At 43.4% G+C, this 27,793-nt stretch overlaps 1 protein-coding gene across 5 annotated transcripts in view; it reads right to left on the minus strand.

Moving 5' to 3' along the window:
* The window catches only part of SOX2 (SRY-box transcription factor 2), a 1,445,341-nt gene that overhangs the window by 1,365,203 nt on the left and 52,345 nt on the right, over positions 1-27,793 (minus strand). For 4 of the 5 annotated variants that reach the window (XR_012232823.1, XR_012232821.1, XR_012232826.1 and 1 more), the window contains exon 2: positions 21,646-21,957. The exons of the other annotated variant lie outside the window; for it this stretch is intronic. The gene's annotated coding sequence lies outside the window, so the exon portion shown is untranslated. The remainder of the gene's footprint in view (positions 1-21,645; positions 21,958-27,793) is intronic. 5 annotated transcript variants of the gene reach the window in all.

The raw sequence follows: 27,793 nt of genomic DNA on the forward strand, positions 1-27,793 counted from the left end.
CCATGCCCTCCACAATCCTGTTACTTGTAAAGTCCACCTAACCACAAACACATGGACAAGTGCTTGTAGTCAGGGAAGGTACATCTCAGTGAAGGCACAGTGGGTTAACATAGTGGAAGCCGGGACTCACTACAACCTTGGTATGGTGCACGTCCTCCCAAACCCTCAGTATTGTGGGCCCTTCATCAATCTAGGTTGCTCCCACAGTCTACAGCTCCTGCAACTCCTCCTCCTTCTTCACCTACTCTTCAGCATCCAGCTACAAAAGGTAGCACATCAATCACAAGCTGGAAGCACAGCAGCACTGCCAAATGAAAGCAAGAACAAGCTGTGCTGAAGCTAATATGCCTCTGTGACAAACCCCAAAATGCTGAAGAGTTGTGGACAGCTCTGAAAGAGCAGGCAGATCGGTGGCTGAGATGGCTGAACCCACAGCCAGGCATGGTTGTGTGTGACAATGGCTGGAACCTGGTGGCTGCTCTGTGGTGAGGCGAGCTTACACATGTGCCATGCCTAGCTCATGCGCTTAACCAAATTGGTCAACGTTTTTTGAAAAGTGGCACGGAGCTGGCAGATCTGCTCGGAAAAGTGCAACGCTGGAAATACCCATTTTAGAAAGTCAGCTACAGCTTCATCTGCCCATGCCGTGATTCAGCAGCGCTTGTAGCTTATGGATCAACAACTGGTGTGTGATGCCCCCAGTCCTTGGAACTCTACACTGCAGATGTTGGAAAGGATTTGTGAGCAGAAGAGGGCAGTTGGTGAATAGTCTACCAGCATCAACAAGGTTGTCGGTATTCAGTTCTGTCTTCACACACAACATGTGAGGAGTGGACATGGATGTCTGACATATGTAACATCCTCCAAAACTTTGACAAATCCACAAAGAGGGTGAGCGTTAATGACACCAAAATTATCATCTCCATCCTGCTTATCTGTGTTCTAATTTGAAGATTGAGAGTTATTATAGAGCGAAAACATATTCACAGTTTATCAGTTTCAAACACAACAGTCCTAAGTAACAACGATAACAATAATCCAATAATTAAACCAAAACAAAACTACCCTGCTGGTGACAGCTTACAATCTACACTAAGTAACAACGATAACAATTATTAAACCAAAGCAAAACAATCCTGCTCGTGACAACTTACAATTTAAATGAGGTGGGGGAGATTTTCAGGGGTGTATTTACAAGAAGTTATTTAAATGATGCTTGTACAATGATATTACTGAGGTTAGTTCTAAGTGTTGGAGGCCTGAGGACAAGGAGGAGGAGGAGAGCATGATCAGTCGTCCTCTTGGTGAGGACACAGAAGTATTGACTGTTAGCAGTCTTGCACGCATGGCCGAGTTTATGTTGCGCTGCCTTTCATGTCACCCTCACGTTATCAACATTTTGGGTGATCGATAATACTGATTGGTGACACTTCTAGACCCACGCTACAAGGAGAACTTTACATCTCATTCCAGAGGCAGACAGGTCTACTAAAATGTTGGAGGAACAGAGGGCCCTTCTTGCAGAATTATTACAAAAAATTCACATCTCAAAATGTTGGCAGCAGAGGTCAAAGTTTCTTGGCCAAGTAAGGAGTACAGATGAGAGAGACACAACTTCAAGCCAGCAAAGGCAGTGGAACAATGGCAAAGTTTGGGGAGAGTTTTCTCAGACCCTCCCATCTCCCTGTCCCTGAGGCACAGGGGACTTTCACATGGAGTGCAAGTTTTTGAAAATGCTGAGGGAGTACCTTGCTGACTGTACCAATGTTCTCTTTCATTCCTCTGTGCCTTCTAATTATTGGTTATCCATGCTGAACACATGGCATGAACTGGCTCTCTCTACTGCACACATGCGCTGTACTCATGGTTAAGGAGCGCACGGCGCCTAGCTCTCTGGCGGTTACTGAGCAAACGGAACCTTGATAAATGGCAGTACCGCTTTTAGTGGCAGGAGACAATGGGAACTGTCCTTTGCAGCGCCACTGCTCTAAGGATGGAGCACTGTTGTGAGCTCATTTTCGGGTTTGCCTCTGGCTTCTGGTGAGGGTTATGGAGCTGGCTGTGCTGACAGAGGAGTAGTGCGTTCTCTATCTGGACTCCCTCTGTTGGTGAAGGGAGGTAATGAAGCTGATCTCAATGGCAGAGACCGGCCACCTGAGGAAGAGGACTGTGATTGGACATCAGGAATTTCTGATTGGATTTAAGGCAGCCGACTCCCTAGTTTCTTGCTGGTGATTTCTCCTGACTGTGGCTTCTGGTTTCCAGTTTGGTTCCTGCCTTCTTAAAGCTAAGTTTTCTCTGCTATTGTTCATATGAGTTTTAGTCTGGTTTACTTAGTTTTTGTGTTCAGCCAGCTCTGGCTGGGACTGGGCTGAATCCCCATTTTGTCTCTGATCAGTTGATCTCTTTTGCTCTGTCTTCAGAATATACCTGAGTGCTGATATAGGGAATTGAAGTCTAGCGACTTCATGGCCTTTTTCTATCAGACGTGTTGGACATTTTTCGGCAGGGTTTTTTGCGTGATTGCAGGCAGCAGCTTTTCTTTCCTGTCCTTTCTAGTTAGTGAGGGCCCCATCGTTTGCTCAGCCTATCTTTCTGTCTGTGTTTGTGTTTTCATCTTTTTTCACCGACAATACATGGTGCGGGCTGTCTTTTGCTTTGGGGTCTGCTCTGGGGCAGTTTAGATTTTCCCTTTCTTTCTTTAGGCTTATTTAGTTCTCCGGCCGTGATGAGGCGTCTAGGACCACCATAGGCACACTCCACGGCTACTGCTAGTTGTGTGTATAGGATCAGGGGTCTGCAATCCGCTGGTTACCAACCTCTCCGGTTTTCTGGGCTTAGCTTGCTTTTTGTTTTTTCCTCCTCGGTGACTCATTCATAACAGAATCACCAGCCATACCGCAGATTCTAGGGTACTCAAAAGCAGGAGAGAATTGTTAAAAAAAGTGTCGGAATTTTTTTTTTTATTTATATGTATATTTTCTCCTCTTTTTCTCTGGGGCCGTAGGAGGATTCTTTTTTTTCTTTCTCCTTGATGGAGATTAAGCAATTGTCTGATCATGTGGTGCAGCCTGCTGCTGATGTGCAGGGAATTTCCACCTATCTCACTCATTCACATGCTGTTGAACTAAAGATCCCTACTCCTGATGTGTTTTTTTGGGGATCGGTCTAAATTTTTGAATTTTAAGAATAATTGTAAATTATTTCTTGCCTTGAAGCCTAACTCATCAGGGAGCTCAGCGCAGCAGATTAAAATTGTCATCTCCTTGCTGCGCGGCGATCCCCAGGATTGGGCGTTTTCTTTGACACCTGAAGATCCTGTTTTGAATAATGTGGATGTATTTTTTCAAGCCTTGGGGTTGTTATATGATGAACCTAATGCTATTGATCAAGCTGAGAGAGCCCTATTGGCATTGAACCAGGGTCAGGATCCTGCAGAGTTATACTATCAGAAATTCCGAAAGTGGGCGGTCCTTACTACATGGAATGATAGTGCATTGGCAGCTCTGTTTCGGAAGGGTTGTCTGAAACTTTAAAAGATACTATGGTGGGATTTCCTGTTCCCTCTGGTCTTGACGATTCTATGTCATTAGCCATTCAAGTTGATCGGCGTTTACGTGAGCGCAAGACTACACGGGAGGCGCTGCCACCTTTTGAACAAATGTCTGAACCTATGCAATGTGATAGAGTTTTGTCTAGGGCGCAACGTCAGGAGTTTAGAAGGTGTAATAAGCTGTGTTTTTTCTGTGGAGATGCCTCTCATATTATTTCTGTCTGCCCTAAACGAGAGAAACGTTTTGCACACACATTTGCTGTGGGTGGTGTACATCCTAAGTTTCTTTTGGCAATTACTCTGATCTGCTCCTTATCCACATTTTCCGCAAAGGCTTTTGTGGATTCAGGAGCGGCCTTGAATCTGATGGACTTGGATTTTGCTAAACGTTGTGGTTTTCCTCCTCGGTGACTCATTCATAACAGAGCATGCTACTCAGCCTCCTATGTGCTGCTTGTCCACGCCAAAAATCTTTGATGTCTTGCCTGATTTCTCTTAAGCTGGCCCTGTGCCTCTAGGTCACCGGGTCTGTCTGCTGCATTTTGCCGCAGCGTCGGCGCTTTGGGTACATGGTGCACTGCCCCCCTTGCTGCTTACACGGTCACAGCTGGGGACTCACTCCTTGTTTGCTTTTTTTTCCCTCAGCTTCCAGCCAGGTTCCCTGTCTAAACATGACCCTTTTTTCTGTGTGGTGGGGCCTGTCCATTACCCTTTTCCTTCCATTGGGAAACAGGGGACATCCTCTGTACATATCTGGCAAATCAGTTCTTTAATGCAAGCAGCATAGAAGGCATATACTTCCAATTTTCGAGATAAAATTGTACAGTACATCCAGAACAGTTTCAATTTGAAGGACTTTATGGCTCATAACATTCCACAAGATGACACTAGTCTCATACTTAAAATTTCTGGTGGAAAATAATTTCCCTACTGATAGCTTGTGTATGTTTAGAATTATGTTACATAATTTGTGTGATTAATTATTCAGACCTACTTGGTTCACAATATATTCATCTTTTTCTTCAAGGCTTTGGAATATAATGTTGTAAGAGTTAAAGCAACTTGTTGAAGTGTTTTACCTCAAATATGAAACTACTTTTCAATTGTCATCTTTACTATTTCTCTATTCCGTGTGCAGCTAAACACCTCATTGATGTTATTGAGTTTCTTTGTCAAGAAAACAGCAGCTACACCAATACCATGTACTTTTCCTATTATTTCATCATGCTGCTAAAGTAGATGTGAGATTATGGACCTACATAACATCTGGGGACTGTGTCAACATGACACTATGCCAACACCAACTGTGGTATAGCTACCAAGTTGACATACTTTGTGCACAGCTGAACAGAGTTGTCAGAAAAAAAAATCCTTCAATAACATGTTCGATAGATTGTCTAGTGGAAACACCCATATAGTATTATTATTATTTATTTAGTTATTTATATAGCGCCATTAATTCCATGGTGCTGTACATGACAAGGGGTTACATACAAAGTAATAGATATCGTTTACCCCAAAAAAATTACAATGACAGACTGTTATAGAGGAGAGAGGACCTTGTCCTTGCCGACTTTCCTTCTGCGGGAGAATGGGAAAGAGACAGAAGTGGGGGGTGCGGCACCCCCGGTGGTGGAGAGGCGGCAGCTCGTGTGGTGGTGTAGAATTCACATCTACGACCACCACACTCTCCAATTGACATCTCTGTGAATGCATCTGAAATGTCAAAATCTCTAGCTTCACTTATAGAAAATGCATGGCCTCCTTTTAAGCGTTATCGTCCAACCAGTTCAGTATTAGTAGGTGAGGGCTTGTCAGATTCCTGCCCAGGAACACCAGGCTTCAGTAGTTGCGAGTCCTGTCCCTATGATCTTCAACATTATCTTGCTATGGTTCTTCCAGGCATGATTTCATCAAGAAGATTTAGCCTTCATAATACAGAGACAGAGTACAATACAGAGTACAACACCGCCTAAGCATTCGCCCTCTGCAACTTCTATCTGTGCTGTGACTGCCTCTAGGCTGAAGATGATGATGGTGGTAGTAGTTGGAGCATTTAACACAGTCATAAAGCTGCCATAACAACTTGAAACAGAAATCTTTTTACCGATATACCCCAAAGTAAAAAAATTTCTTTTGTTGGATGCAAAAGAGTGTTGGATATAGCAAGAGTGACAGACTGCCCAAAAAAGGGAATTTAGGCCTAAAATGACTCAGTTTTTGGCACACGGATGTATGAGGCGTGTCAGAGATAGACCCCACTGTAAAATGTGGCCTGTTTTTAACATAATGTAACATAGTGCTCTATATAACTTGAGTACCAGACAGGAAAACACTGCAGTACCGGCCTAAAATCCACAAATTTTTATCACACGGACGTATGACGCGTGTCACAGATATACCACACTGTAAAATAAGTTTCTTTGTTTTTTGGTGGATGCAAAAGAGTGCTGGATATAACGAGAGTGACAGACTGCCCAGAAAAGGGAATTTAGGCCTAAAATGCCTCAATTTTTGGCACATGGATTTATGAGGTGTGTCAGAGATAGACCCCACTGTAAAATGTGGCCTGTTTTTTAACATAATGCAACATAGTGCTGTATATAAGTACAGTTCAACCAGGACAAAAAAAGAAAAACTCCGTAAACTGGCCAAACTTTGAGCACACACAGATATGAGCTGCCATGGAGATACCACTACGACAAATGTTTGCCCTGTTTTTCTTTATTTTTGGGATAACTAGAGCTGTATATAAGTACAGTTTCATGCAGGACATAAAAAGAAAACCACTATAAACTGGCAAAACTTTGCGCAAACACAGATATGAGCAGCCACGGAGATACCACTACGACAAACGTGTGCCCTGGTTTTTTTCTGGCTAAATACTGCTGTATTTAACTATCGTGACAGCCAGGCCAAAAAAAAGAAAACCACTGAAAACTGGCCAAACTTTGAGCATGCACAGATATGAGCTAGCACGGAGATACCACTACAACAGATGTGTGCCCTGTTTTGCCCTGTTTTTTTTCTGGCTAAATACTGCTGTATTTAACTACAGTGACAGCCAGGCCAAAAAAAGAAAACCGCAGTAAACTGGCAAAACTTTGAGCACACACAGATATGAGCTGCCACAAGATACCACTACGACAAGTGTGTGCCATTTTTTTTTTTGCTAAACACTGCTGTGTTTAAGTACAGTGACAGCCAGGACAAAAAAGAAAACCGCTGTAAACTTGCAAAACTTTGAACACACACAGATATGAACTGCCACGGAGATACCACTATGACAAGTGTGTAACCTGTTTTTTTTGGGGTATATACTGCTGTATTTAACTACAGTGACAGCCAGGCCAAAAAAAGAAAACCGCCGTAAACTGGCCAAACTTTGAGCACGCACAGGTATGAGCTGGCACGGAGATACCACACCAAAAAATATGTGGCCTGTATTCCAGTTACACCTGGGGCTAGCTATATACAGCCAATATATCCTACAGGTAGCAGCAGCAGCACCAGAACACAGGAAGGGAATGCACCCTCTTGATGTATGTAATGATCTATATACAAACATACAGTACCTGCAGGCCTTGCACTGATGTGTATAGAGCGACGTACACTACGCTGCCTACCTAACACTGGAAAACATATACCCCAGAATTAGTCCTTAGTAGGACTGTTGCTTTAGTCCTCTTTCACACTTCAGTTTTTTGCATCAGTCAAAATCCGCCAAAAGGACGGATGCCGGATCCGTTTTAGAACTGATGACAACGGATCCGACAAATGAAGAATTTTAAAGGAATTGCAGCCTGGAAAAAGAGAGAGAGAGAGAGAGAGAGAAAGAGAGAGAGAAATTTATTTATTTTTTTGTCCGGCAACCAGAAAGAATTTCGGGTTAAATGAGTGTCTGGAGGATCCGCCAGAGAAAAAAAACGTTGCAAGCTCCGTTTTGAAATCTTTGAGGATGGTGACGGACAGCAACTTTTGGCGGATCCGCAAAAAAAAACGCATGCAACGGACGGCAATCCGTCACAATCCGCCTATAATGAAAGTCAATGGGGAAAAAAACGGATCCTCAAAAGAAAATTGCGGATCCGTTTTTTTCAAAACCTGGCGGATTGTGACTGATTGTAAAAAACTGAAGTGTGAAAGAGGCCTTAGCTGGATGTGAGTAGTTTAGGATGGTAGACCCCACACTAATAAATCCCCAATTCTGACCCTATTTCAGCAGCAGCTCTCCCTACACTCTCTCAATACGGAGCTGAGTGCATCGAGCAGGGTGGCGTCCGGTCTCTTATACCCCTGATAATGCTGTGCAGCCAGCCAATCACTGCATGACCACAACAAAGATGGCTGCGGTGTTTCATTGCCTGGCAGAAAATCCCTGCAGTGTGATTGGATCTCTAAAGTCCACCAAAAATGCTGGGTGGAGACCCGAGATCCTGTCGAGTAATCCCGGAAATGCTCGGTGCTCGCCGAGTACACCGAGTACCGTGATACTCAGGCGAGTAACGAGTAGAGGCGAGCACGTTCGCTCATCACTGAAAGCAAATATTTAAAATTTTGACTCATCAATGCAAAGCATTTGCTGACATTTTTCTGCACTTTAATTCCTGTTTTCATGCATGCTTGTATAATTGAGTTGCATGGCTTTCCTTCCATGTTGAATATATGGCTCTTGGCAGCATTCCTTACTTGAACACCACTTGTGGCCAGGCTTCTTTGAACAACAGATGGGTATGTGTCATGAATTCATGTTTCATCTTCTGCACTAAGATTCCTTGGCCAAAAACAACATTTATGGTCCTCAATGTCACATTTTTCTTAACCATTCTTCAATTAAGCTTAAACCGTACATCTGGAAACCCTGTTCTACTTTGAAATATTTGTCAGGGAGAGACTGCTAATGCAATATAACTACCTTGCATCTTGTTTGTTGCTATGCTCAGTTTTGCAATGGTGTATGACCTGTGACATAAAATTACCACAACCTCACCTTTGTTGCGGAGGTTGACTGTTTCTCATTCTGTTTTAAAAGGGTTGTCCCTTCCAAATTGCACAGTATGATTCATCAGCTTCTGAGCTGGGACCGAAGGGTATGTATGAGTTATACATACTTCCAGCCAGGGCCTGTCTAGTGGGCATGGCATCTTGGCATACACTTGTATTGAGCGAGGCCGTGCCTCGACTAGATGACCCAGCCTCACTCTATACAAGTGTATGGAAGCAAAGCCGTATCCACTGGCCTGGTGTATGTATACATACCCGCCTGTCCCAGCTCAGAATCTGGCAAATTCCTACAGCATACAGTGCATGCACTGGGGGATTTCATAAGTCTGCAGTCACACATAGTCTTCTACTCAGCTGTTTTTCTTTCAGTTAATTATTGCGTTTCAACCTACTAATGAAAATGAGGATCATTATCACCTGTTTGGTGAATCCTATAATCCTACAAGATCTTCAACTTTGTACCAGTATACTTAGAAGATTTAATGCTGTTTTGAAGACAAAGGACCGTCACAATAAATATCAATTTCAATTAGATTTCGCTTTTGTTCCTTCACTTTAAATTTTGTTAATTGATAAACACCAACTAACATTACTATTTTTAAAGGCATTTCAATTTTGCAGTATTTTTTCCACGTCTCCATAAAACTTTTGAACATTACTGTATTTGACACATGGACTTAGAATAAAAGAAGTGAAATTCGTATAAACAAATAGAATAACTGTCTAGATTTTATTATGGTGCTTGAACCTCTAGGTTCAAGCAACATATTGTAATCCGATTTCTTATATTTATAGTGCTTTGAAGAAAGCACTATCATGTAATCTGAACGCTGCTAACATTCTTATTATTCAGTTGATTTCCGCAATTAATGCGGCCCGAACCACTACACGCACAGACTCCGTTGAGGTGTCGTTTCGAAGCCAGCGTCCATGAGAGGTGTGCTAATTATTTTTCGTGTCGATCGGATTTGTAGTTTTTGCACAATTTGCGTTTGCTCAAAGTTTTTCAATGGGGAAATGTTGCCACAGACAAAACATGCCCTGAGGCGATTCAAATGGCAGTTAAGCTAATTGATATGCGCAGGAACACCCAGTTACTATGCCAGCGCCTACGAACATCACATGACCCCAGCAGGACAGAGTTTCTGGCAGATAATATCAGCTCTTAAAGCGAAACCCACAGCACGAATGCCAATCTAGCTTCATCACATGACGCATGCCCCTGAGAGAGAATGTGCGCCAAAGTGAATTTAGAAGCCCAGTGAGCCAAACTGGCTCTTAAAGGGCCGACGCGCCAAAGTGATTCTAAAAGGACCGACGCACCGAAATGAGTCTTAAAGGGCCGGCACGCCAAATCGAAAGCTGATTGACCCCAGGCTCCAAATCGGAGACTGAGTGACCCCAGGCTCCAAATCGGAGGCTGATCGACCCTGGCCTCAAAATCGGACCCAGAGTGGCCCCGCCCACCAAATCAGACCCAGAGTGGCCCCGCCCACCAAATAAGACCCTGAGGGGCCCCGGCCACAAAATCGGACCCTGAGGGGCCCCGGCCACCAAATAGGACCCTGAGGGGCCCCGCCCACCAAAAGGGACCCTGAGGGGCCCTGCCCACCAAATCGGACCCTGAGGAGCCCCGGCCACAAAATCGGACCTTGAGGGGCCCCACCCACCAAATCAGACCCAGAGTGGCCCCGCCCACCAAATCAGACCCAGAGTGGCCCCGCCCACCAAATCGGACCCAAAGTGGCCCTGCCCACCAAATCAGATCCAGGGGGCCCCGCCCACCAAATCAGACCCTGAGGGGCCCCACCCACCAAATCGAACCCTGAGGGGCCCCACCCACCAAATAGGACCCAGAGTGGCCCCGCCCACCAAATCAGACCCTGAAGGGCCCTGCCCACCAAACGGACCCTGAGGGGCCCCGCCCACCAAATCAGACCCTGAAGGGCCCCGGCCACCAAATCGGACCTTGAGGGGCCCAGCCCACCAAATCGTACCCTGAGGGGCTCCACAAACCAAATCGGACCCTGAGGGGCCCCCGCCCACCAAATTGTGCCCTGAGGGGCCCCTCCCACCAAAAAAGACCCTGAGGGGCTCCGCCCACCCAATCGGACCCTGATTGGCCCCACCCACCAAATCAGACCCTGAGGGGTCCCGGCCTCAAAATCGGACCCTGAGGGGCCCCGACCACCAAATCAGACCCTGAGGGGCCCCGCCCACCAAATCAGACCCTGAGGGGCCCTGCCCACCAAATCAGACACTGAGGGGCCCCACCCACCAAACGGACCCTGAGGGGCCTCGCCCACCAAATCAGACCCTGAAGGGCCCCGGCCACCAAATCAGACCCTGAGGGGCCCCAGCTACCAAATCGGACCTTGAGGGGCCCCATCCACCAAATCGTACCGAGGGACCCCGCCCACCAAATCATGCCCTGAGGGGCCCCGCCCACCAAATCGGACCCTGAGGGGCCCCGCCCACCAAATCAGACCCTGAGAGGCCCCACAGGCCAAAGTGACCCCTGAGAGGCACCCACAGTTAAAACGGATCCTGAGTTGAAAGTCTTGCAGGGGCAGCAGGCAAGTCTCTCTTAAAGGGGCAGCCCAGGCACCATTTCAAAGCACTATCTGTACTTCCTTCAGGAAATACACATCTAGTTATCATTATTCATTTGATTTCTGCAATTAATGTGGCCCGAACCGCTAAACGCACAGACTCCATTGAGGCGTCATTTTGAAGCCAGCGTCCATGAGTGGTGTGCTAAGTATTTTTCGTGTGGATCGGATTTGTAGTTTATGCGCAATTTGCATTTGAAAATTTTTTTTCCCGTCATTGGAATGCATTGTCTCAATGCATTTCAATGGGAAAATTTTGCCATAGGAATACATGGGGCAGTCGTGAGGTGATTCAAATCGGAGACTGAGCCACCCCGGCCTCCAAATCAGACCTAGAGTGGCCTGCCCACCAAATCGGACTCTATGGGGTCCCGCCTACCAAATCGGACGCAGGGTGGCCCCGCCCACCAAATTGGACTCTGTGGGGCCCCGCCCACCAAAACAAACCCACAGTGCCCATAGTGGCCCCGCCCACCAAATCGGACCCTATGGAACCCCCACCAAATCGGACCCAGAGTGGCCCCGCCCACAATATCAGACCCAGAGTGGCCCCGCCCACCAAATTGGACACTATGGGGCCCTGCCCAACAAATCGGACATAAAGTGGCCCCGCCCACCAAATTGGACTCTGTGGGGTCCTGCACACCAAATCAGACTCTGAGGGTCCCTGCCCACCAAACCGGACCCTGAGAGGCCCCGCCCACCAAATTGGACCCAGAGGGGCCCTGCCCACCAAATTGGACCTAGAGGATCTCCGCCCACAAAATCAGACCCTAAGGGGGTACTTGAATTCATCAAAATGGCAACCAGCTGTGGCCACCATTTTGCTGAACTGTAGAAGACTAGCAAAGGATTACAAAAAAATATTCAATGGAAGATCACTTGTCCTGGTACCCACACTGCCAACACTCAGTTCTCAGGCCCTCTGCTTTCTGCAGTCACATGCTGGTGTCTTCAGTCTACAATATTACTTCTGATCAAAACCAAGACTTAGATTTTTTTGTAAGTCATGGCATCACAGCATGTACTTATATGTCATGTCACGCCATGATCTCTGAGGCCTGGTCACCGCTGGAAGCCCTATTCTAGAGTGAAGACACTGATGCATGACTATGGGAAGTAGAGGCCCTAAGGACTGGATGGTGGGCAGTGGTCATTAGAGACTACAGAGATGCTGAGGCAGGTGAGTGTTGAGATAATAGGTTTTGGTGGGTTTTCTACATGTAACATGTATTATGCTTTGCAACTTGAGCTGAATAGCAAAAATTCAATACCACAGAAAATAACTTATCTGCAAATGAAATTTCACAGTAAAATTCACATATTTTGGCTAATATTAACCTCTTTACCCCCAAGGGTGGTTTGCATGTTAATGACCAGACCAATTTTTACAATTCTGACCACTGTCCCTTTATGAAGTAATAACTCTGGAATGCTTCCATGGATCCCGGACATTCTGAAAATATTTTCTCGTGACATACTGTACTTCATGATACTGGTAAAATTTCTTTGATATGACTTGCATTTATTAGTGAAAAAAATGGAAATTTAGTGAAAATTTCGCAATTTTCCAACTTTGAATTTTCATGCCCTTAAATCACAGAGATATGTCATACAAAATACTTAAGTAACATTTCCCATATGTCTACTTTACATCAGCACAATTTTGAAACCAAATTTTTTTTCCGTTGCGAAGTTACAAGGGTTATAATTTGACCAGCGATATCTCATTTTTACAACGCCATTTTTTTAGGGACCACATCACATTTGATGTCACTTTGAGGGGTCTATATGATAGAAAATACCCAAAAGTGACACCATTCTAAAAACTGCACCACTAAAGGTGCTCAAAACTGCATTCAAGAAGTTTATTAACCCTTCAGGTGCTTCACAGGAATTTTTGGAATGTTTAAAAAAACAATGAACATTTAACTTTTTTTCACAAAATATTTAATTCTGATCCAATTTGTTTTATTTTACCAAGTGTAACAGGAGAAATTGGACCCAAAAGTTGTTGTACAATTTATCCTGAGTATGCTGATACCCAATATATGCAGGTAAACCACTGTTTGAGCGCATGACAGAGCTTGGAAGGGAAGGAGCACTGTTTGACTTTTCAATGCAAAATTGGCTGGAATTGAGATCGGACACCATGTCGCATTTGGAAAGCCCCTTGTGTGCTTAAACAGTGGAAACCCCCCATAAGTGACATCATTTTGAAACTAGACCCCTTATGGAACTTATCTAAATGTTTGGTGAGCACTCTAAACCCCGAAGTGCTTCACAGAAGTTTATAACGCAGAGTCTTGAAAATAAAAAATCATATTTTTTCCACAAAAAATTGGACCCCAAAACTTGCTGCGCAATTTGTTCTGAGTACGCTGATATGTTTGGATGCATGGCAGAGCTTGGAAGGGAAGGAGCACAATTTGACTTTTTCAACACAGAATTGGCTGGAATTGAGATCAGATGCCATGTCGCATTTGGAGAGCCCCTGATGTGCCTAAACAGTGTAAACCCCAAATTCTAACTCCAACCCTAACCCCAACACACCCATAACCCTAATCCCAGCCCTAACCATAACCCTAACCACAAACTTAACCCTGACACACCCCTAACCCTAATCCCAACCCTAACCCTAATCCCAACCCTAACCCTACTACAAACCCTAACCCTAATTCAGACCCTAACCCCTACCTTAACCATAACTTTAGCCCCAACTCTAACCCTAACATTAGCCCCAACCCTAACCCTAACTTTAGCCCTAACCCTAACCCTTATGGGAAAATTGAAATAAACACATTTTTTGTTTTATTATTTGGCAGCTGTTACACACTAAAAGATGCTTTATATTGCAAAAAATAGTTTTTGCATCACCAAATTTTGAAAGCTATAATTTTTCTATATTTTGGCCCACAGAGTCAGGTGAGGTCTTGTTTTTTGCAAGACGAGTTCATGTTTTATTGGTACCACTTTCTGGAACATGACATTTTTTGATCGCTTTTTATTCCGATTTTTGGGAGACAGAATGAGCAAAAACCAGCAATTCATGATTTTCTTTTAGGGGATTTACACCTTTCTTGGTGTGGTAAAATTGATAATGCAGTTTTATTCTTCGGGTCAGTACTATGACAGTGATACCTCATTTATATCTTTTTTTATGTTTTGTCGCTTTCATATAATAAAAACTATCTTATAGAAAAATTAATTGTTTTTGCATTGCAGATCTGCATGCTATAGAAGCTGTCAGTGCTGCATGTAATTTACACCGACCTGAAAGACTTCCTGGTCATCACTGCACATGACATGAAGTCTCTCAGGTCTGGAGACCTGGATGTCGTCATGACGATATCTGGTCTCCATGGCAGCAATCGGGACCCTGCGTCATGCCTTGGGGTCTCTGATCCAAAGGCAGAGATGCTGTCAGCCTCTCTGCCGGCTCCGGAACATTGCGATCATGTTTGATCACAGTGTTCCAGGGGTTAAAGTGCCGGGAGTGGTCCGTGACCACTCCTGGCACTTAATGCCGGGTGTCAGGTGTGAGAATCAGCTGACACTTGGCCGAGATCAGCCGCGCTCCCCCCATGAGCACGGCTGATCGCACATGATGCACTACCCATTCATGGGCATTTGGGCCCAGGGCACATGGACGGGATAGTATGTCTAAGGTCAGAAAGGGGTTAATTTTGTCAAGTCTGATTATCTCTACTCAGCAATCATTACTCAGATTTTTTTGCTGCTGCATGGGAAAGAAGTATGAAATATTCTTTTAACTAAACTAAACAAAAAGTCAAAGGATTTGATTGAGGACTTTAAAATCTTAAAGGGAATCTGTCACCACATTTGACCTATCTAAACTATTAATACAGGCATGCAGGCTGTAGAATGTTGAAAAAAGTCCTTCCTGTGGGTCTCATATCAGATGCTTTGTTGCTGAGAAGTCATCTTTTATCACTTTAAATAAATTATCTCTTCCAGGTTCTGGGGAGGATGGTTATTCTCATAGTCCTAAATATAGCCAGGCCTAATACACTTCAAAATACTAGCTGGTACACACACTGTTGTGTAAGGTGCCATAACAGTAAGAAGTGAGAAAAGGGTGAAATTAAAATGGTATCTTTATTGAGTACAAATTAAAAGAATAAAAATATGTTAAAAAGACAGGGGGAAGGGAAAACCTCCAAAAAATAGGAACGAAAGCAGCAAGTGAAAAGCACAAGCACCTGCACTGTGAACCAGTGATGTTACGAAACATAGCATGCAAAAGAGATCATGAAAATAAATCAATTTAAACTATACAAATATAAGGGCTAGCAAGATAAGGCCCAATGGGCACCAAAGTGGTAGCTTGATAGCTTAAAGAAAATGTATTTTGCCAGTGCAAAATCTGAAAGGTCACAGGAAGAGGATGGAAGCCCTATAGATAGTTCAAGTGGTATATATTTGTCCTATTGTAATTCTTTGCTCAAACCTGTATCCAGAAAATCAGCAGAAAGTAGAAAACCCCATATATAGGCATTGTAAGGGAGTATTTTTTATCTGGTATGGGTGAGATGTTGCTGAGGTGCAGTGCGACTAGATGACGAGCTGTGTCCAACTCTGCGCCCAACGAGCGCCATTTCGCAAGTGAGCTTCTTCCAGGGGAAAAATGCCCACAAATAATAAGCATTTTGTGGATTCTCAAATACTCTCAGGCAGAGATGGGTGAATTTATTTGAGTAGAACTGAATTCTACCCAAATTTTACAAAAATCGGCATTTTCCAGAATACGGTTATTTTTTTTTAAAGTCACTCTACTTGAATTTATCATATCAGAGGCTTTGTTGCTAAGAAATCATCTTTTATCACTTTATATAAATTCCTGGCTCTGGGGAGGATGCTGCCTGGAAGATAACTCTGCCTCCAGAGCTTATTTTACATGAAGGGGAGTTATCAGTGAGACAACTAATCAACACAGAATAGGAGGCTTGCAAAGACATTTTTTGCTTCTCTCTCGGCTATGCTTTATTGCAAATATATTGCAGCCCTGTCTGCCCATGAGCTGGAAGCTGAAGCTGAGAGGAACCTGCTGATGTGTCAGGTATAATCACACACAGCTCTGCAATGAGATCAGGAGAGCAGAGAGCGGCCATTACGCATCACATTGATAACAGTGGTAACCATTACACATCACACTGGCAACAGTGGCAACCATTACACAGCACACTGGTAACTCTCCCTTATATTTAACCCCTTTTCTACAACGGACGTAATATTCTGTCCATGTGACCCTGGACCTAATTCCCATGGACGGAATATTACGTCATAGCGATCAGCTGAAACCCGGCACAATGTGTCACGGACCGCCCTGACACGTTAACCCCTTGCACACCGCGATCAAACACGATCGCGGTGTACTGGGGGTTAAAGGGAAGCATCAACAGGGAGGGGGCTCCCTCTGTGCTTCCCTGAGCCCCCCACAGTAGCGCAATGTGCAGCCCTGCTGCGGGGTGCTCCATCCCTGCAGGTCCCTGGATCCAAGATGGCGACGGGGACCTTCGGGGGCCTGCAGGGAGCTGGCTTCCTCAGTGCCTGCAAAGCGCAGGCATGAGGAAAGCCTTGTGCAGTGCATGTGACAGATCGCTGATCTGTCACAGTGATCTGTGATGTGACAGATCAGCGATCTGTCACATGACAGTTATGTCCCCCCTGGGACAATGTAATAAAGTAAAAAAAAAAAGTGTAAAAATAATTTTAAAAAAATCGCTAAAAAAATTTAAAAAAATATTCCCTAATTCATTTTTTGGAAATAAAAAAAAACCAAAACAATAAAAGTACACATATTTGGTATCGCTGCGTCCGTAACGACCCGCCCTATAAAACTGTCCCATTAGTTAACCCCTTTAGCGAATCCCTTAAAAAATAAAAATAAAAAACAAAGCAAAAAATAATGATTTATTATCATACCGCCGAACAAAAAGTGCAATAACGCGCGATCAAAAAGATGCATATAAATATCCATGGTACCACTGAAAACGTCATCTTGTCCTGCAAAAAACAAGCTGCCATACAGCATCATCAGCAAAAAAATAAAAAAGTTATAGCTCGCAGAATAAAATAATTATTTTTTATATAAAACTGTTTTCATTGCATAAAAGCGCCATACCTTAAAAAACGATCTAAATGAGGCATCGCTGTAACCATACTGACCCGAAGAATAAAAGCGCTTTATCAATTTTACCGCAGGTGGAACGGTGTAAACACACCCCCCAAAAGAAATTCATGAAACGCTGGTTGTTCATTCTGCGTCCCAAAAATCGGAATAAAAAGCGATCAAAAGATGTCACGTGCCCGAAAATGATACCAATAAAAACATCAACTCATCCCACAAAAAATAACACCTCACATGACTCGGTGGGTCAAAATGTGGAAAAATAATAGCTCTCAATATGTGGTGATGCAAAAACTATTTTTACAATAAAAAGCGTCTTTTAGCGTGTGACAGCTGCCAAATATAAAAACCGCCATAAATAGTAAATCAAACCCCCTGTTATCACCCGCTTAGTTAGGGAAAAATAATGAAATTAAAATAAAATGTATTTATTTCCATTTTCCCATTAGGGTTAGGGCTAGGGTTAGGGTTAGGGCTGAGATTAGGGTTAGGGGTGTGTTGGGGTTAGGGTTGGAGTTATAATTGGGGGGTTTCCACTGTTTGGGCACATCAGGTGCTCTCCAAATGCAACATGGCATCTGATCTCAATTCCAGCCAATTCTGCATTGAAAAAGTCAAATGGTGCTCCTTCCCTTCCAAGCTCTGCCATGCGCCCAAACAGTGTTTTACCCCCACATATAGGGTATCAGCCTACTCAGGACAAATTGCAAAACAACTTTTGGGGTCCAATTTCTCCTGTTACCCTTAGGAAAATAAAAATTGGGGGCAAAAATATCATTTTTGTGGAAAAAAATGATTTTTTTATTTTTACGCCCGGGCGTTATAAACTTCTGTGAAGCACTTGGGGGTTCAAAGTGCTCACCACACATCTAGATAAGTTCCTTGGGGGGTCTAGTTTCCAAAATGGGGTCATTTGTGTGGGGTTTCCACTGTTTAGGTACATCAGTGGCTCTCCAAAGGCAACATGACACCCGCATACCATTCCATCAAAGTCTGCATTCCAAAACGTCACTACTTCCCTTCCGAGCCCCGACGTGTGCCCATACAGTAGTTATCTCCCACATATGAGGTATCAGCATACTCAGGACGAATTGGACAACAACTTTTGGGGTCCAATTTCTCCTGGTACCCTTGGGAAAATAAAAAAATTGGTGACTAAAAGATCATGTTTGTGGAAAAAATACGAATTTTTTATTTTCACGCCTGGGCGTTATAAACTTCTGTGAAGCACTGGGGGGTTCAAAGTGCTCACCACACATCTAGATAAGTTCCTTGGGGGGTCTAGTTTCCAAAATGGTGTCATTTGTGGGGGGTTTTCACTGTTTTGATACATCAAGGGCTTTCCAAACGCGACATGGTGTCCGATCTCAATTCCAGCCAAAAACGTCAAATGGCGCTGCTTCCCTTCCGAGCTCTGCCATGCGCCCAAATAGTGGTTTACCCCGACATGTGGGTTATAAGCGTACTCAGGACAAATTTCAGAATAACTTTTAGGGTCCTGTTACCCTTGTAAAAATAAGAATTGAGGGTGAAAAGATCATTTTTGTGGAAAAAGAATGATTTTTTAATTGTACGGCTGTACGTTATAAACTTCTGTGAAGCCCTTGGGGTTCAAAGATCTCACCACACATCTAGATAAGTTCCTTGGGGGGTCTAGTTTCCAAAATGGTGTCATTTGTGGGGGGTTTCCACTGTTTTGGTACATCAGGGGTTTTCCAATCGCGACATGGTGTCCGATCTCAATTCCAGCCAAAAAAGTCAAATGGTGCTGCTTCCCTTCTGAGCTCTGCCATGCGCCCAAATAGTCGTTTACACCCACATATTGGGTATCAGCGTACTCAGGACAAATTGCACAATAACTTTTAGGGTCCTGTTACCCTTGGGAAAATAAAAATTGGGGGTGAAAAGATCATTTTTGTGGAAAAAATATGATATTTTAATTGTACTGCTGTACGTTATAAACTTCTGTGAAGCCCTTGTGGGTTGAAAGTTCTCACCACATATCTAGATAAGTTCCTTGGGGGGACTAGTTTCCAAAATGGGGTCACTTGTGGGGGGTTTCCACTGTTTAGGTACATCAGGGGCTCTCCAAACGTGACAAGGCGTCCGATCTGAATTCCAGCCAATTTTGCACTGAAAAAGTCAAACGGCGCTCCTTCCATTCTGAGCTCTGCCATGCGCCGAAACAGTGGTCCCTCCACATATCAGGTATCGGCGTACTCAGGACACACTGCAGAATAACTTTTGCATCCAATTTCTCCTGTTACCCTTGGTAAAATAAAAAAAATTGAACCTGAAGTATTTTTTTTGTGAAAAAAAGTTAAATTCTCATTTTTTTTTAAATATTCAAAAAAATTCCTGTGACGCACTTGAAGGGTTAATAAACTTCTTGAATGTGGTTTTGAGCACCTTAAGGAGTGCAGTTTTTAGAATGGTGTCACTTTTGGGTATTTTCTATCATATAGACCCCTCAAAGTGGCTTCAAATGTGATGTGGTCCATAAAAATAAAATGGTGTTGCAAAAATGAGAAATCGCTGGTCAACTTTTAACCTTTATAACTTCCTAACCAAAAAAAAATTTGGCTCCAAAATTGTGCAGATGTAAAGTAAACATGTGGGAAATGATATTTATTAAGTTTTTTTGTGTGCCGTATCTCTGTGATTTAAGGGCATAAAAATTCAAATTTGGAAAATTGCGAAATTTTAAATATTTTTGCCAAATTTCCATTTTTTTCACAAATAAACGCAAGTTATTTGAATGAAATTTTACCACTAACATGAAGTACAATATGTCTTGAGAAAACAATGTCAGAATCACCGGGATCCATGGAAGCGTTTCAGAGTTATTACCTCATAAAGGGACAGTGGTCAGAATTGTAAAAATTGGCCCGGGAGTTAACGTGCAAACCACCCTTGGTAGTGAAGGGGTTAAAACAAGCTCTAGAGGCAGAGTCATCTTCCAACCACCATCATCCCCATAGCCTGGAAAAGGTCATTTATATAAAGTGATAAAAGTTGATTTCTCAGCAACAACACATCTGATATAAGCCATACAGCTAGATCCTTTTTCAGCATTCTATAGCCTATATACCCATATTAATAGTTTAGATAGGTCAAATGTGGTGACAGATTCCCTTTAAGAGCCTAAATCCTCATCAAATCCTGAGCATGTAAACAGACTTTTGGAAGTTTTCTGACAAGAAAAGTAAGCAATAGACCAAGCTCTTTAACAGAGTTAAAGGGGGGCCCAAATTTACTTCAAACATCCAAAAGACTCTACAGGTTGATGAATAATATAAAATAAAATAATCACACGGTCATAAGAGCTGGTAGGACTGCTATCTGAAAAGGAGAAACCTAATGTAGTTTTTACTATAACACACTGCTTCTCAAGATGTGTAAAACTACAATAGAGCTGCAACAAACTTTTAACCAGATTGTATAACATGCCAGAATTAGTCCATCATAGAAGTCTCTCTGACTTAAAATTATGCTGTAGAAACCAAGCGTATACAGGTAACATATGATATATTTGGTGGATTGCCCATTGACTGATTAAGACATGCTAGAAGGAAATAAAGAACAACATGAACAAAATCTGTTCTACTAAAACTCAACTGTCACTAAAATTAATTTCTTTAGCCTTTCAATCTGTGGACTTTAAATTGAGGAAAAAAATGCTTCCCACTCATCTATTAACTGCTGTCTTGCTTATGACACAACTTAAGTGGCTCCGGAACTCACAACAAAAAATGAACAATGGTACGACAGAGCCAATCTAAACATTAAAGCGCATGAAAGGTAACTCTTCACCACATATTGACATTTTGCCCTCTCCAAAACCTAAACTCATTGAGGACCTCTTCCACTAGACTTTACATAATTTATTTAGTTTGAAACAACTTTGGATGTCTTCCTTTTCTATCTGCTCATTACTGATCCATACAATCTGAATGTACTATCAGAATTAAACTGTTCAGATACCCTTCCAACCCACCCATCACTACCACCACCGATTGCAGCACAGCACCTCTATATTTTTTAAGCTATATAAATCAGGATATTCAGGTTTTCCTGTATACATTTACTCTGATGTATCTCCAATGTTTGTATGATGTTGTATTTTGAATACTTCAATGAAAAAGTGATAAAAATCTAACCACATTGATCAGACCTCAATTTTACATACATGTTTATAAAGCCAAACAATTATTTTAGAACTTTCAAAAGCAAGTCTTTCATGTAATTCATCCTAAGTCCCATCAAAGTGCAATATTTATTTTTAAAAGACCAAATAAAAACAAACTTAAAAGCAATTAACTTACCATTAGGTGCTCTGTAAGGGGCATATTTGATAGTTTAAAATGTCTAGAAATGTTCCAAGGATAGTTGGTAAAACAACCGTCCAACCTTATTCATGGTGGCTCAAAAAGAATGACCATGCCCTTCCTTAAACGTGGAGACATCTGTTAGGAAACATTCCAATAGATAAGGCTTGGTGTTTTCCGTCTCACTCCATTCCCGTCTTTTCTTGGTATGCATCTTCATGGGATTTTTGTGCTGCACTCACATTTTAGTTGACGTCTTTTTGTTTGATGAATAGAATATAATAGCAGGGTGAAAAATTCCAATTCAGGCTTAAAGAAAAGACATTTGAAAAAGGAGATTAATTAACTATTTAGAACAAAACGTGCATGGTGCTCTTTTTAGCAGCAAACAGATGACAGACCCTAAAATTATGAATGAAAATCAAAGCAAAATGGAAACTGGGACAGCAACATGAAAATACTTTCTTAATGAAAGAAGTATCATGCAGATGCCAGTCATGCAGAAGCTCTACATAATGAATGCCTTAACATAATGGATGCAACTGCTTGTGCAAAATCAGCATTTCATATAAACATATTCAATGCATATATATGGGGCCAGTAGGAATGCCACTAATGATAAAGAACAGATTACAAATTCTACATCCAAACGAATATTTATTATTATTTTCAGAATTTACACCACAAAAGTGGGACAAATTATGCCAGCCCTAGGTGGAGGCTTGCAACGGTTGTGTGCTTCACCAAATTCATTAAGAGGCACCCTGTTCTCACTGAATTTGATGCATGTAATTCCAGTGCTCCTTCGTTATGACTGGTATGCAAAGCGCTAGTCTTCCTGAGTAGTATATATTTCTATATTGCTTTCATTGGCAAATACCTCAGTAAAAGCTTTTGTTATGCCAACAAAACAAAGGTTTAGAAAAATTTTTGTCATGCAGTAAACACATAAAGATTAGTAATGATTGAGCACAAAAATGCTTGTGTGCTCAATACTCGAATCAAGCCGGTCAGACACTCGGACGTGCTCTACTCGAGTAACAAGTACAGAGGGTACAGAGAGTATTCAGACCCCTTTAAATTTTTCACTCTTTGTTTCATTGCAGCCATTTGGTAAATTCAAAAAGTTGATTTTTTTCCTCATAAATATACACTTTGCACCCCATCTTGACTGAAAAAACAGAAATGTAGAAATTTTTGCAAATTTATTAAAAAATAAAAACTGAAATATCACATGGTTATAAGTATTCAGACCCTTTGCTCAGACACTCATATTTAAGTCACATGCTGTCCATTTCCTTGTGATCCTCCTTGAGATGGTTCTACTCGTTCATTGGAGTCCAGATGTGTTTAATTAAACTGATAGGACTTTATTTGTAAAGGCGCACACCTGTCTGTATAAGACCTCACAGCTCACAGTGCATGTCAGACCAAATAAGAATCATGAGGTTAAAGAAACTGGCCAAGGAGCTCAGAGACAGAATTGTGGCAAGGGACACATCTAACCAAGGTTACAAAAGAATTTCTGCAGTACTCAAGGTTCCTAAGACCACAGTAGCCTCCATAATACTTAAAAGGAAGAAGTTTGGGACCACCAGAAGTCTTTCTAGACCTGGCCGCCCAGTCAAACTGAACAATCGTGGGAGAAGAGACATGGTGAGAGAGGTAAAGAAGAACCCCAAGTGTTATGATTGGGTCACCGAGGAGGATAGCAGGCCCAGGCTAAGCCATAGAAAACCAGAGAGGTTGGTAATTAAGCGGATTGCAGACACCTGATCCTGTCCACACAACTAACAGTAGCCGTGGAGCATACCTACGATGATCCTAGATGCCTCGGCACATCCGGAGAGCTATTAAGTCTAAAGCAAGAAAGGGGAATCTAAACTGCCCCGGAGCAGACCCCAAAGGAATAGATAGCCCCCAAGCATATATTGTCAGTGAGACAAGATGAAAACACAAAAGCAGGCAGAAAAATAGACTGAGTAAACGATGGGGCCCACGCTGACTAGACAGGACAGGAAAGGAAAGACACTGACTGCAATCATGCAAAACACCCTGCAAAAAGTCCAACACATCTGATGCACAAAAAACACTGAAGTCGCACACTTCGCCCCCACTATATCAGCACTCTGGTACATTCTGAAAGCAAAGCAAAAAGAGACCAATATAACAGGGGACAAAACAAACTGGCACATGCAGTAACTTATTGGCGGTGATTCAACACAGCCCCAGCTGGAGCTGGCTGACCCGCACAAAGCAGAGATAGACAAAACCAGATCAAATGCAAACAGAATAGCAAATGAACCACTTAGCTGAACCATGCAGGGAAAGAGCATGAGACATCAGATTTCAGAAGGCACAGGAAGAAAATCACCAGCAGGGATAGAGGGAGTCAGCTGTTTGAAATCCCAATCAGAAACTCCAGATCTCCAATCGTCTTCCTCATTATCAGGTGGCAAGCCTCTGTCAATCAGATCAGCTCCACTACCTCCAGTAACCACCAGAGGGAGTCCAGAAAGAGAACTCACAACCCCTCTGTCAATCTGACCAGCTCCACTACCTTCAGTAATCACCAGAGGGAAGCCAGAGAGAGAATTCACAACAGTACCCCCCCTTGAGGAGGGGTCACCGAACCCTAATCCATGCCACCAGGCCGGTCAGGATGGGCCCGGTGAAAAGCACGAACCAATCTTTCAGCATAAATGTCAGAAGCAGAGACCCAAGAATTATCCTCCTTTCCATAACCCTTCCATTTGACCAAGTACTGGAGTCTCCATCTAGCCAAATCAGAATCCAATATTTTCTCTACCCCATACTCCAAATTACCTTTAACCAATACAGGGTCAGGAGGCGCCGCCATGGGAGCTACTGGCTCTACAAACCTCTTCAACAAGGATTTATGCAGTGGCGTAGTGGGGGGGCGGGGGGGTCCACCCCAGGCGGCACATGTGTGGGGGCGGCGAGGCAGCAGCAGCAATTCCTCTCTGTGGGAGAAGCGCGGAGGCACAGTGCAGTGCAGCGGCGGGCAGGGAGTGATCACAGCAGCTCCGCTGCCTGCAAGAGGGAATAGCAGGAGTGGAGCTGCAAGGGTCCGTCCTGCTTCCTGCCCGGAGGCCGCGCTTCCTATTTGACACAGAGCGCCGCTGAATGACGTCATCATTCAGCGGCTGCTGCTGTGTGAGTGAGGAAGAGCGGGCGATACTGCGGACAGGTGAGAGGAGAGAGGTGGTGTCTGTATGTATGTATGTCTGTGTGTATGTCTGTGTGTGTGTGTATGTATGTCTGTGTATGTATGTATGTCTGTGTGTGTGTGTGTGTGTGTGTGTATGTCTGTCTGTGAGTATGTATGTATGTGTGTGTGTATGTCTGTGTGTGTGTCTGTAGGTTAGTCTGGCCCTGAAGGAGATGGGGACATGAGAAGACCGTGATGGGGAGAGAAGGCCATGATGCCTGGGGTAATGGGAGAAGGCCATGAGGGGTTAATGGGAGAAGGCCATGATGGGGATAAGGGGAGAAGGCCTTGAGGGGGTAATGGGAGAAGGCCTTGAGGGGGTAATGGGAGAAGGCCATGTGGGGGTAATGAGAGAAGGCCTTGAGGGGGTAATGGGAGAAGGCCATGTGGGGGTAATGGGAGAAGGCCATGATGGGGGTGATGCAGAGAAGGCAATGATGGGAGTGATGGGGTGAAGGAGCAGGCAATGATGGGGGTGATGGAGCAGACAATGATGGGAGTGATGGGGTGATGGAGCAGGCAATGATGGGAGTGATGGGGAGAAGGCAGTGATGGGGTGATGGAGAAGGCAATGATGGGGAGAAGACAATGATGGGGTGATGGAGCAGGCAATGTTGGGAGTGATGGGGAGAAGGCAGTGATGGGGTGAAGGAGAAGGCAATGATAGGAGTGATGGGGAGAAGGCAATGATGGGGGTGATGGAGAGGGCAATGATGGGGTGGTGGGGGAAAAATAAATGATGATGGGGTGGTGGCAGAGAATGCAATGATGGTAGTGGTGGAAAGGGCAATAAATGGGGGTGGTGGATAAGTAGGAAATGATGGAGGTGGTAGAATGGGCAATGATGGGAGTGGTGGGGGAGAAAGCAAAGATAGAGGTGGGGAGAAGAAAATGATGGAGGTGGTGAAGAGGGCAATGATGGGGTGGGGGAGAGGACAATAATGGGATGCGAGGGGAGGAGGACAATGAGGGGTGTGGGGTATTGGGATGGGAGGAAGGGGGACTTATAATGGCCTTAGGAACAGGGGGAGGTGGAGGAAGACATTAATGCTTATTATGTCTAACAAAGTCCCTTAGTATATAGTGTACTCACTATGTCTAACACAGTCCCTTAGTATATAGTGTACTCACTAATTCTGTATAACACGATCCTTAGTTACATAGTTTCCTCTTTTATTATGTATAACACCATCCCTTAATACGTATCATCCTCTCTAGTTATATATGATGCCGTCCCTTATTATATAGCTTCCTCTGCTGTTATGTATCGTGCTGTCTCTTACATAGTGTATTCTTGTTAATTTTGTTATTTACAGTGCCCTATTTTATTACATAGTCCCCTCACTTTTTAGATATAAAATGACTGCTGATCGAGGAGCCGGTGAACAAACTACCAGTCCATCAGCTCCTCCATTAGAAAGGAAGCTTTCCCATGCTCCATCAGCCACCATTGCATTGTACAGCCAACAAGACGGGACAGTATATAATAAAAATCAGGGCTCTATATAATCCAATATGTAAGGGACGGTACTGTACATAACAAGAGAGGGCACTGTGTAAGGGACAGCAATATACATAATAAAGGAGACTATGTAATATATATACCTGTATGTGTGTGTGTGTGGCTATATAATATCAATATCTATCTATATCTATCTATCTATATACATATATGTATATATACATACACACACACACACACACACACGTAGCTTTGACGCCATAAAAGGAGGGGGGCCCGGACACATTTCTTGCACAGGGGCCCCAAGCTGTCAGTGTCCACCCCCTGTCCGCCAAAATAATTTGTACTTTCTGTTTTTTTTCTGTCACATTATTAAAAATTATTATTAAAAAAGCCATTAGGTCTTCATCCAGCATCATCAAGCTAATACATACATATATAGAGAACTGCAAGAAGATGAAAGTCTAAAAATTTAGAAATAATAACAGCAGAGTTAGTAGCAGACTAAAAATTAGAACTTTGAGTGTAGTGTGGGCTCTTCGGATGCTTCCGAATTATCAACGACCAAAGGGGCGGCAAATTTTTCGACCGCCCCAGGCACCACAAACAGTTGCTATGCCACTGGATTTATGGAACACGTTGTGAATCTTAAACGTAACTGGAAGAGCCAAATGGAAAGAAATGGGATTAAGGATTTCCAAAATCTTTTAAGGTCCAATGAATCTTGGCTTGAATTTTGGAGACGCAACCTTCATAGGAATATTCTTCGAAGACAACCAAACCATACCACCCACTTTAAACGGGGGACCGATGGTCAAGTGCCGGTTGGAAAACCGTTGGGCTTTATCTTGAGAGTGGGACAACTTATCCACCACTTGGTCCCAAATCTGCTGCTTTCTCTCTACCACAGAATCCACACTTGGGCAGGCCGAAGATTCCACCTGCCCTGAAGAAAATTGAGAATGAAACCCAAAGTTACAGAAAAAGGGCGACATCAAAGTGGCAGAACTAGCCCTATTGTTTAGTGCAAATTCGGTCAAGGGCAAAAATGAGACCCAGTCATCCTGATCAGCAGATATGAAACATCTCAAATAGGATTCCAAAGTCTGGTTTGTTCTCTCAGTCTGCCCATTGGTCTGAGGATGAAATGCAGAGGAGAAAGATAACTGAATTCCCAGTTTGGAACAAAAAGCTCTCCAAAATCTGGAAACAAACTGAACTCCTCTGTCTGACACAATGTTCTCAGGAATCCCGTGCAACCGAACCACCTGTTGTAAAAACAAGGGCACCAATTCAGAAGAAGATGGCAACCTCGGGAGTGGTACAAGATGGACCATCTTAGAAAATCTATCACAGATCACCCTGATAACAGTCATTCTCTGAGAGATAGGAAGATCAGAAATAAAATCCATTGAGATATGAGTCCATGGACTCAATGAACCATCTTTCTT

This window comes from Dendrobates tinctorius, unplaced genomic scaffold, assembly GCF_039654945.1.
Source record: "Dendrobates tinctorius isolate UK_male_01 unplaced genomic scaffold, ASM3965494v1 ptg000060l, whole genome shotgun sequence".
Lineage (NCBI taxonomy): Eukaryota > Metazoa > Chordata > Amphibia > Anura > Dendrobatidae > Dendrobates > Dendrobates tinctorius.